The sequence below is a fragment of the Chinchilla lanigera genome, unplaced genomic scaffold (genome assembly GCF_000276665.1).
Source record: "Chinchilla lanigera isolate Chin_1 unplaced genomic scaffold, ChiLan1.0 scaffold00006, whole genome shotgun sequence".
NCBI classification, from domain to species: domain Eukaryota; kingdom Metazoa; phylum Chordata; class Mammalia; order Rodentia; family Chinchillidae; genus Chinchilla; species Chinchilla lanigera.
Window position 1 is genome coordinate 10,076,981 of NW_004955407.1, and position 13,217 is coordinate 10,090,197.

Genomic DNA, 13,217 nt, shown 5'->3' on the forward strand with positions numbered 1-13,217 from the left:
TGTTGCCATATCAGTTTAGCTAAAGCGTGTTACTTAAAAACTCACTATTTCATTGAAGGAAAAGAAAAATAGATCCCTTTTAGAAAAAAGATGCAAAATGAAAGAAAGACTAGAAAAAAAGAACAATTAAAGCCTTAATATTTCAATGTTAATACATGTGGTTTTTATTTTTGTCAGTAAATGAATCAATAAATGAATATTCACAACTTATGTATTAAAAAGACCTGAATGAGGGAAGTGGGTAAAGAATCTCTTTATTAAGATTCCATAAATACTCATGCAAATACACACACAACTACACACACAACTACACACACACTCACTCACAGATTTCCTGAAGATATTTTCAAATCCATGCTCTTTTTAAAGTATCATCCCATCAAATCTTCATGTGGAGCATATTTCTTTTTTGTTTGTTTGTTTTTCTCCGGTACCGGGAACTGAACTCACGACCTTGCGCTTGCCAGGCAGGCGCTTTTGCCACTGAGCTAAATCCCCAGCCCCTGTGGAGCATATTTCTAACTGAAACTTCATCTCAGTAATATTTGCAAGGTTTGGCTGGGTTGTACAGAGGTAGAACTAATTTTCAATTGTTACATATAAAGTGACAGCATACAACACAAAAGGTAACACCTGTCTTTGAGAAAGATGAGGCTGTTCATTTTTGACCGGGTATTAATTCACAGAATCCACAAGAGGCCCATGTAACTACTGTGAAACATAATCAGTACAGTTGAAATAAGATAGCTTGATCCATTAAAATCTCTCGTTACTTCATGCTAATAATTATCTAATGTATTTGAGGGTTGGTAATACATATGGAAGTATTTTTTTGCCAATGTCGTGTTCAATAGGTTGTGGTACAGAGCTCATTAAAATCGCAGCAGAAATATCAATGTTATAACCAAATGGGGAAAATATTGTTAGCTCATACATAAAACAGGTCTGTGTGTGTGTGAGGGAAGTTAATATTATAATTATATCCAAATAACCAAATATTTATCCCTTCCATGTGTTTATCTTTCCAAAGAAACCAAAAAGCAGTGTTGTGTTGTAAAATACCTATAGCTAAGAAGCAAAATGAAAGATGGATAATAAGAAAGAGGGAGGTAGACGTTTTTCAAAATGGAATGGGACCAAGAGACAGAGAGAGTATTTGATGCTTTTTGGTCCCCGTGTTGAATTTTATATCTCATATCAAAAAAGTTCTAATTATTTAAAAAATGTTAGTGGGAAAACAGAGGTTGAAAAACTTCTAACATTTCAGGATCAAGTTTTGGACTCTAGTGATTGTGACATATTTTATTTATGACTTAATACACATGAAAAATAAAATGTTGTAGTCATGATGGTGGTATTCATGGCCACAGTTAAATATTATGCTTTCTTTGCTATTTTTCTTTTTCCAACATTGTCTCTAATAATTTATTTCATACAATCATTTTATTACATTTCAACTTGAAATAAAAACACAAAATAAGCTCTGGTGTATTAAATAAAATTTCCATTGTTAGGATTTTCAATTTCAAACAGTACAATTGACTTTGTCTAAACATATCTGCAAAAGAAATTTATAATATACTCTCTTTACATGTTAGAGTTTACAAAACCTATAATAACAAATAATGCAAAAATGAGTTTTTAATAAAATCCAATATAAAAGGGGAATGATTTAATTAACTCCTGAAATTACATATACTTGCTGGTTACAGGGACCTACAATCTTATATATTGAGTCAACTAGCCATATGTGTATGTGTGTGTGTGCATGCATGTGTGTGTGTGTGTGTGCATGCATGCATCTTTCTTTGTTTTGTTTTGTTTTTTTTTTGGGGGGTTTTTCTCCGGTACCGGGAACCGAACTCACGGCCTTGCACTTGCCAGGCAGGTGCTTTTGCCGCTGAGCTAAGTCCCCAGCCCCGCATCTTTCTTAAGAAGTATTTATTATTTACTATTAATTTAAGAGAAACTTCTTAATACTCATGAAAAACTGCACAGTGTATCAATGCTTTGATTGATAGTCTTCTTTCTAATATAAACAGAAAATATAGAAAAATTCAATTCCAGCTTAGAACTTATATTTCTCTTCATTATTTGATTGTTCAAAGTTCTCCAGAAAATAAAAGAGAGAATACAGAAGGAAAATTTGAAATGCAAAAATCATAACACGAATGATACTTGAGATATTGAGACAGTCTTCAACACTAAAAAAGGAGGATAATTTTCCCTCAGAAAATGTTGGATTCAATCTCTTAAAAGATTACATTGTCATTAAACAATTAGAAAATAGAAAAGATGAAATATCTTCTATGACTTTAAGACTTCAGCATGAAGATTCCTGCAATAGTCTAAGGTAACAATGATATATTTACCAGATGAGCATCATTATAGTAAAAGTTTATGAAAAACTCAATCATGTCAGTCAGAAAGGGAAATATTTTAGACTTTGAAATATGCATCTTCCTCTTACCATTCCTCTACTCTTTCAATGTCTCTGTTTTACACCTTTTCTGACATTATTTTTCCTTTGAACTTCTCCACTTTATCCTGATGGCTTATTTCACTTGCATAATCTCCACTTAACCTTTAATATTGCATATCCCAAATGAAATCAACATCAGTCAATTAGTCCAAGAGAACAAAGGGAAGATAGAGCAGAAAACATACTGTGGAAATGAATTTTAAGAATATGATAATTGAACAGATGTTAAACTACATCAGAAAAAATCAAAATGTATTAATAAATCAACCAAACAGACGTCATACAGACAGAAAGCAAAAAGGTGTTGTTTCAACTAGGTAAACATGGTTTTACTTTTTTTTTTATTCCCACCATTGATCATATGCGGTTCCTTCAAAATGTGAATGTTGTCATGCCTTCATAGTATTATCTGATTTCTTGATAATACCTAAAGTGCTAAATATTAACAAAGTTTTTCTGCTAAACCCATATAGTTAGTAATTAGTGTAAACATGAATTTGATCAATTGTTAGAATGTTAGTTACTTTTTCTTACTTTTTTATTTTCTTGTTTCTTCATGTTTTTTGTGTACTGCTCAATTTGTATAGTGTTGGCCTCAGTGGCTGTTCACAGAACCTTCAAGTGCTCTGCTGCACTCAATAAGGGCATTACGGTGGGGGAGATGAATGTATGTTCATTATGCAGAGGCACTCAACTTCAATGGGACCCGTGTAGCTGGTGACAAGTAGGTCACTTTATAGAAGCACCATCTAAAATGTCCAAGGTCTCTTTCAGGTCATTCATTATGGAATGCACTGACACAAACTATACATCATTCAGAACAGGTGGCAGTGTACCTAGTTACCCTCTGGCTATAACAGAGTACCAGATACGGGGAAATTCAGAGGGTAAAAATATGTAATTCCTTTTGTTAGATCAGAGATCAGATAGGCATGTGTTTCATCTACTGATATCCATTTACGCAAGTCTGAAAAGTCAACAAATGATTTGGAAATCATGAAAAGGATTTGATGACTAATTTACACTACAGTGTATAAGGTCATCAGGTATACCAGGTATTTGATTCAGCTTTTTAAAATTATTTTGTCTAATGAGGAAGGGACTAATTATATGACTTGTAAAATTCCAATTTACATTAATTAAGGTTAAATACTTTTTAAAATATCCAGTCTTTCTAGATATTCTCAAGTGCCTGATACATGGTAAAGAGTAGAAGCAATAAAATGACAAACTTTGTAATGCTTCCTATTAAAGTTCACATAAATTGTTACTATGTGGAAGAAACAGCCAAATCCTTTCTTGAGTAATACACATTGTGTTTATGCACTTGTTCTTGGCAAAGAAGTAAATGGAATGAATGTTGCACTAGTGCTAGCATAGTGAGGAAAGAGTAATCATTATCCCTATGTATGTACACTGTGTTTTAATTTGTGTGTGCAGGATATGTAGAGGATAAATGAATCATAATATACAACATCTAACCTCCCTAGAAGTGAAAGAGGTTGCCAGTGCATGACAAAAATGGAGGTAGTAAATTAAAAATTTTATATATTTTGTGTTAAAATTCCTGGAAAAGATTATCCTTTGAAAATGTGAGCATGGTAGCTCACTAGGTTGGTGAAAAAAGGAAGGGTTCTAGGCCTGAATGCTCACATTTTGAAGACATTTTCATATCCTACCTATTATCACATGCAAGCAGTTTATTCAAAACATATATACATATCACAAATTGATTCCTTTCTTATCACAATTAGTTTTTTCCACATGTTTAGAAGTTCCCTATGTTTGATAAATATGAAGACATGAAAATGTCACTTTGTAAATACAGTTGTATCTTGGCTCATGAGTGCTTTTGTCTGTGAACAGTTTGGTTCACAGACAGAAGCATCTGGCAAAATTTTGTTTGCTTGTGAACTCTATGATTGGTTATGGAAACATCACAGTCATAATTTCTACACAAATACAAGTGTGACAATCTTTTCCAAAATCATGGAGTAGATTTTTTTGCAAGTGGTGATTCAACATAGCTGAGTACAGGAGGAGCCATGTTGGAGCTACTCAGAAAAAATCAATTAAAAACACAGGTAATTGGAAAAAGGGAGGGACATACATCCTGATAACAAAATCAATGTGAAATAAGAGACTTGTAGATCAAATGAAATATGGATACAGTACTTAATAGAACATTGATCCAGCACACAGGGTTGCTGGTGCTTTGCCCAGCCAAAGACAGAAGAGGCCTACTATACAAGGAAGTTTTTAAAAAGAAAACAAAAAGAAACAAAAAACGAAAATGGATAGTCTAAAATAGTGCAGCTAACTCAAGCCACACAGAAGAGACTTGGGATATAAAGTTCCTTACCGCTTTTACCCTGGTCCAAACAGGACATTGCAGCACAGCAGCAAACTCTTCCAGCATATGCATATGAGCTAGTGAACTGTTTCCTTTCAGACAAGCCACCAGGTTTTTTTTCCTGTTCTAAGCTGGCTAACTGTATCTAGTAATAACAAAGCAATGAGGGACTTCAAAGGTACATAGTGAGCAGAGAGTCAGCCCAGAGTATCCCACCCCATTCCACCAAGCAACACGTGGCGTGAGGGACAGAGATGTGCCAGTGAAAGTGAAAAAGAGGAAGCTATGCAAGTATCATGGGGAGCCAACTCTACATGGGACTGGGAGCAACCTCTGGCTCTCTCCATCTGAGGATGTCACAACACCAGGAGACAGACACAGAGACAGAAAGGGTAAGGAGTGGGTGGGCCACCAAGGTACATGAACAAAGTTACTGGCTGAAAACTCTGGCCCCCACCCTCCACATCCAGAGGCCAAGATCAGCCCTACACCCAGTACAAATTCTACTACAGGCTTGGTGATGTTACCCATCACTTTTAGTCTTTCTTACTTGGCCACTACTGTAGAACTGTGGACACCTGAGAAGATTTCTCACTTTTTTGTTTTTTTCTCTTATTTTGCTTTTTTTATCTTTTTGTTTATTTATTTGGATTTTAACTATATTTTTGTCTTAGTCTATTAATCTTCTTTCTCCCATTCCTCAAATAGCTCTCTTGATTTTATGAATTTTCATTTGAGTGAACATTATCTCTAGTCTTCCTGGTTCATTTTGATACTTTTTTGCATACTTCTTCATTTTTATATCTTTCCCTGTTCTACAGTTGCTCAAAGGTTAGTCAAACATCCCTTGTCCTCCAGACTTGCTTCTACTATATCTCTCTTCAATTATCTATCTTTTTGGTACCCTATCCCTCTCAAATTTCTGCACCACAGGGTAAAATTACTCTAGGAAAAACTGTTTCCATAAAGTTACTGATTTATGTTTAATTTTGTTATGTAAATGTAAATTTTACCCTTATAGTTAAAGGGACCAAATTAATACCTACTTTAGTTTGTCAGTTTCTGATCTATAGTTGATGCTATTGTTGCTGCTAATTGTACTAGCTTATCCAAGACTTTATACCTATTGTAATCAGTTGTTCTCCTTTCTTTAACAATAGTGTGATTGTTGGGGGTTATAGCCATCACCATATTCCAGTACCAAAGGTCTGGGTGCTGAGCCAAATACACAGCAACATCTCATCCCTCAACAAATTGGGGAGGTAAGATAATGGGCCAGACACAAAAACTAACAACATCCTACACATAAAAAACACTTCTGAAGAATAGATATTTCCTAGGGAGTCCTTGATACTAGGGATAAAGCTATCTAGTATAAGAAATTCGCAAGCATCAACACAGAATAAAAGTTTTAAAAACCAGACAATGGCAAGACAAAATGAAAATCTAACCCTACACCTCTGACCCACCCAAGACAAGTCCAGAGGATGAAGTAGAGAAAAATGGGAACCAAATGTTTCAGATTTCTGAAATGATAGCAGCAGAAGTTCAAAAATAAGTGCACGAGACTATAGAGGAAATCAGATCAGAAATATTCTCCCAGGTTAAAACAAAATGATGATGAGCATAATGAAGGACTTACTCAGTAAATCTAGAATATATATAGATTTTTTAAAAAAAAGAGAAGTATGGGAAAATGATGGAACTATGATTGCTCAACATAAGAAAGAAATGGAATCTGGGGCTGGGGATTTAGCTCAGCGGCAAAAAGTGCCTGCCTGGCAAGCGCAAGGTCGTGAGTTCAGTTTCCGGTACCGGAGAAAAACCAAAAAACAAAAACAAAAACAAAAAAAAAAGAAAGAAATGGAATCAATTTAATAATTTCAAACACATATGCATGAAATTAAAAATTCTATTAAAGCTTTGAAAAATCACATGAATGATAGTGAAGACAGAGTAACAAATGAGGACAAGATTGTTACAAGGGTTCCAAAAAAGAAAGACCTCTTAACAATAACAAAGGACAATGGAAAAGAGTCCAAAACCACAAAAGTGATGCAAAGAAAAACAATATAATATTGATTGGAATAAATGAAAAAAAGTAGTCGGCACAAATGACATATAAAATCAGTTGCCAGAAGTAAGGATAAAAAAAAATTCCAAAACATGGAAAAAGAATTTGATGTGTAGATAAATGAAGAATACAGAGCTCCCAATTAGCCATGACCAAAATAAATCTATGCCAAGGCATGTAATAATCAAAAGAACAGCATATGAAAAGCTGTTACAGAAAAAAAAAAAAAAACCTATAGTGGAAAGACAATCAAAATCACAGCAGGCTTCTCAGCACAAATTCTTAACTCAAGGAGAAGTTGGAATAAAGTAGCCTAAGTCGTGCAAGAAAATTACTTCCAACACAAAGTGTGTTGAACTGAAAAACTATCTTTAAGAATTAATGGAGTAATAAGTTACTTCCATGACAAAAACAATGAGGTAAATCATGATCACCAAACTAGCTCTAAAATATCTTCTGAAAGATATTCTAGAAAGAGATAACAATGTGAACAATTCCAAGAACACCAATAGAAAGAAGACAGTAGTCAGAGCAAGAAATTAAATAGAGGGGAAAGACAAGGAACTAATAACAGAAAATAATATGACAAGGATAAGACAATACTACCAGTTATAAATATCAATATAAATGGTCTCAATTCACCAGTAAAAAAAAATATAATAGCAGAATGAATCAAGAAATGAGATACAACAGTATGCTGCATACAAGAAATACATATAACTCAGAAAGTGACTCATAGATGAAAGTCAGAGGATGGAAAACACTACTCCACTCAAAAGGAATTCTGAAAAATTCAAGGGTAGCTATTTTATTTGTAGACAATGTGAAATTTCAGTCAAGACTGATCAAAAGAGGTAAAGAAGTTCATTACAACCAGGGATGTAGCTCAGTGGCACAGGTGCCTGCCTGGCAAGTGCAAGGTTCTAAGTTCAGTTCATTACATTTTTAAGGGACAACCTCAAGAAAAGAAATAACAATCATAACTATATATGCACGAAATACAAAAGCATCCAACTGTGTAAAACAAATGTTAATGGACATAAAAGTCAAATAAACACTAACACAATTGTAATGGAGGATCTTAACAAACCACTGTCAAAAAACTGATAGACCAAGGAGATGAAAATATCTACAATGAAATATCTGAAGTGATCCAAACCTGTGAACAAATGGATTTTGAAGATGTTTATAATGTGTTCCACCCAACAGCATCAGAATGTATATTATTCTCAGCTTTGTATGAGACATTCTCCAAAACAGGCACATACTAGCCCACAAAATATGCTTAAGTATATGTAAAGGAATTAAAATTAGTCAATGCCTATTATGTGACCATAGTGCAACGAAATTAACAATCAGTAGCAAAAGAAACCACAAAACTCCATAAATACACAGAAGTTAAACAGAACTTACTGAACAACCATTGGGTCACAGAGGAAATTTAAAAAGTTAAACCATATATGTACAATTAAATGATGATTCTGATACAACATAATGAATTATGGGACACTATGAAAGCATTCCTAAGAGTGAAATTTGTACTGCTGAATTCTCATATCAGGAAAAAAACAAGCTCAACTAAGCAACTCAAGGTTGAACGCTAAACTTCTAGAAGAAGAGGAACAAATCAAGCCCAAAGCTCATACAAAGGAAGAAATTATGAAGATCAGAGTAGAAATTAATGCAATGGAAACTAAAAAATAACAGAAACAATCAATGTATCAAAGACTTTGTTCTTTGAAAGATTAAATAAAAGTGATAAACACTTGGCTAACTTGATCAGAAAAGGAAAGAAAAGACTAAAATTCATGCAGTTTGGAATGCAAAAGTGAAATCAAGACAGATTCTGCAGAAATCCAGATCATAAATACCTACTTTGAGAAACTTTACTCTAATAAAATGGAAAATACAAAAGACATGGGCAGATTTCTAGATACATATGACTACAAAAGCTGAATCAATATATAAAAATTCTAAGTATCCTAGTAATGGTCAATGAAATTGAAAATTTAATTAAAAACTTACCAGTAAATAAAATTCCAGGTCCTGACGCATTCATAGCTGTGTTCTTCAATATTTTACAGAAGATCTAATGTTGTTACTCCTCAAATTAAAAGGGAAGAATACTTCCAAGTTCATTGCTGGGAGCAAGTATTACCTTGATATGAAAACCAGAAAAGGATCCAACCAAAAAAGAGAAGTGAAGATAAATTTCTGTAATGAACATAGATACAAAAATACTTAGTAACACACTCAAAAACAGAATGGAGCATATCATCAAGAAGAATGCACACTATAACCAAGTAGGATTCATCCTAAACATGCAGAAATTTTTCAACATACCCACAAATCAATAAATGTAATAAACCATGCCATTAGAGAAAGGGACAAAATCCCATGATAATCTCAGTAGATGCAAAAAAAGCATTTGACAAAGTCCAATGCTCATTCATGATAAGAAGCTCTAAAGAAAATCAAAATAGATTCTCGCTACCTTTCTCTGGAAAAGCCATTTTGACAAATCAACAACCAGCATCATACTAAATGTTAAAAAATTGAAAGCTTTCACTCTACAATCAGGAATAAGAGATGAGTATCCACTATCACCACTATGATTCAATATAGTTCTGGAAACATGTAGACCAACAGACATGAGAAAGAAATAAAAGGAATAGACAGGAAGAGAAGAATTTAAATTATCATTATTTTGCAGATGACAAGATACTCTACATAGAAGATCCCAAGTATTCCACCAAAAGACTGCAAGATTTAATAAACAGAGAGAGAAAATTAGGGAAATAACACCTTTTACATCAGCATTAATAAAATAAAATTCTTAGGAAATGTCTTAATTACTTTTCTCTCCTTGCTGAGACCAAGCACCTGATGCCCAAATCAAGGAAGGAAAGGTTTATCTAGCGTACAGTCTGTGGGTTTCAGTCCATATCAACAGGCTACAAGGAAAGGTGGCATGGCAGAGGGGCAACTGCTCATGGTTCTGGAAGACAACAAAAGCAACAAGAGCGAAGAGGAGAGGGTAAGCCTGTTTTCCTCCCTTATACTGCATGCAGGCTACTACCCTTAGGATGGGTGCAGCATTCAAACCATCTCTGTGCGCTCCTCTTGCACAGGCTGAGTATGTTTACAAACTGAGGACCCTGGCCCCCTGTTGAGTCAGTTAGTGAAGCTTCTAAACACCTCAAATTGACACAATGAACAATATCCTAGGATGGTAAGTGCATGTCCTCTTTATCCTAGGTTGTAAAACTACTGAGTTATTTGTTAAGTTTATAGACTTCTTCAGTTGACACAATGCATCAACCACTTTTCTTTAAACAAGTTTCTAGACAAAAAAGACAATGAATATTATTATCATTTCATAACTTGAACATTATAACCCGGGTTTAACAATCCTTAAGAACCATATAAAGTCTATTCAAATTGTATCACATTAGAATCACATTTCATGCTGCCTCACAAAGATACATGCACATACCTTCATGAAAAAACATTTAGTCCATCTACAAGAGTTGCCAAATTCCTAACAGTTTCAGCATTGCTGAAAAGTTCAATTCCTAAGTCAAATCTGACATGTAAGGCAAACTCTTAGCCACAAGCTGCTATACAAATGAAAAATTAAACACTTCCAATGCTCAATAGCACAAGATAATATTTTCATTACAAAAGTTAAAAATAAGGAGATATAATGGATTGGGAGCAAAGCAAGTCCAAAAACCTTAGGGCAAACATTAACTCCTGTAGTTCCATGTGCAACATCTATGACAATATTGACAAGTAGTGAGCTCCAAAAGGCTTGAGTGGTTTCACCCCTATGGCACTTCCATGGTTATAACACTCACAGCTTCTCGCTTCGGCTGGCTTTGCTCTCTCTTTGCGGAGTCCCTGAGAGGATCCATGTTTCTGGCTTTTCCAGGCTTCTAAGATTTCCACATCATTTTTTGCTTCAACCTCACAGATTCACATGCTGCCACCTCAGGGACACATTGCCTGACTGCCCAGGTCTTCTAAAATCAGGATTAAAGCCTTCTTAACCCCACAACTCTTGCATTCTGTATGCACATAAAACCAGTGCCATGTGGATGACATCAAGTTCTGCTGCCAGAAGCAGGAGTAGGCAAGTTTCCCTCTCTATTGGATACAGGGGCCAGTACCCAGATTGTTAGGCACTCTGAATCCATTTCTGAGGAACAAGTTCCCTATACTACAACCAGTCTGGAAAATGGTGCTCTGAAGCTTTCTCCTCACAGCAAAATCTTTTACTTTTGTAATTTTGAGGCTGCAAAAGGTGGGGACGTGCTGCTTCTCATGATGCCCTTAGACCATCTTTGGCATTATTCTGTTCCTTTTCAACAATCAAGATCGCCTCTGCTCTATCTTTGCTGTCCACAGCTTTACTAAGACTCTCTTCTGGTCAGACTTACAATGTTTTAAATCATCCTGTTGTGCTCTGAGCTCTTGAGTCACAACATAAGTCTAGCCAACAACCCACAACAATAACCGTGTCACAGCTTCAACATTACATTGCCTTGAAATTTCTCCTGCCATATTAATTAGTGCAGTTCCCTTAATCTCAGACTCTGTACAAGAGCAAAATGCAGACAAATTTTCTGCCAAGCCATAACACACATGTCTGGACTCCAATAGCAATTCAGCCCTTTTTTCCATCAGAAACCTCCCAAACCTGGTCTTTGCTGGCAGGATTTCTATTAGCCTTCTCATATTCTGAGCTCTGACGAGAATTGCTCATACAGAACAGCCAAAGATGTTCCAGTGCCACTCTTTCAGTAGATCTCTTAAATCTTTCCACACTCTTCCTACAAGCCATTCCCAAAGGCTCTTAAACCACGTGGTCAGGTATAGGCACAGCAGTGACCTCACTTGTCTGGTACAAAATTCTATATTGGTTACTTTTCTTCCATTGCTGAGACAAATACACAAATGCTCAAAATTAAGGAAGGAAAGGTTTCTGTAGCTCAAAGTTTGTGGAGGTTTCATTCAATAATCAACTGGCTTTAAGGCAAGGCAACATAGCAGAGGGGCAACCATTTGTGGTGGTATAAGATAGCAAAAGCAACAAGGGCAAAATGGAGGGGCAAGCCTCTTTTCTTCCTTTATACTGTGTGAATACTGTCACCCAGAATGTGAATGTAGCTCTCACACCATCTCCATGGCTTTCTCTTGCACAGGTTCAGGATGTTTATAATGTGAAGACCTTGGACCCTGCTGAGTTAATTAGGGAAATATCTAAATTTCTCAAGTTGACACAATGAACAACATCCTATAGTGGTAAGGGAATGTCCTCTATACCACAGGATATAAAATTGCTAAGTCCCTTAGTTAAGCTTCTAAAGTTCTCAGGTTTGCACAATGTATCAACCATTATGGAATAAATCTACCAAATGAAGTAAAAGATTGCTACATTGAAAAGTACAGTACTGTAAAAAAGGAGAATGAAGAAAATATCAGAAAATGGAGAAATGTCATTCGATTTTGAGTAGGAAGAACCAATATATTGAAATGGCTATACTCCCAAAACTGCTATACAGATTTGATACAATCTCAATAAACCACATTAGTGTACCTCACAGAACTGGAGAAAACATTCTTAAAAATTCATTTGGAACCTGAAGAGACCTAGAAAAGCAAGACCAATTCTAGACAACAAAGGCAAGACAGGGAAAATCACAATTCCTGACTTGAAATTATACTATAATGCAACCATGATCAAAACAACATACTAGTGGCAAAAACAGACCTGAGGTTCAAAAGAGCACATTAAAAGATGCAGAAATAGCTGCAAACACATTCAGCCACCTGATATTTAACAAACACAATCACTGGAAGAAAGATGCCCTTTGTAATGATTGGTGCTGGAAAAACTGCCACTCTATTGGCCAAAAACTAGAACTACACCCATGTCTACCATTATGCACTAAACTAAAATCAAAATGGATCAAAGGTCTAAATATTTCAACAGAAACATTAAGTATGCTGGAAGATAGAATAAGTAGAAGATTGAAGACATAGGTGTAGGCAAAGAATTTACGAACAAAATGCCAATTACCCAGGAAGTATCATGAGGAATCAACAACTGGGATCTCACCTTATTAAAAATTTTTGTACAGAACAAAGTGAAAACACAATCCACAAAGTAGGAAAATACTTTTAACCAACTCTTCTTCAGAGAAAGGACTAATTTCTACAACATATAAAGAATTTAAAATGTATCATACCACCCCAAACTAAAAGACTCAATACAAAAATGGTCATCTGAAATGAATTGATAT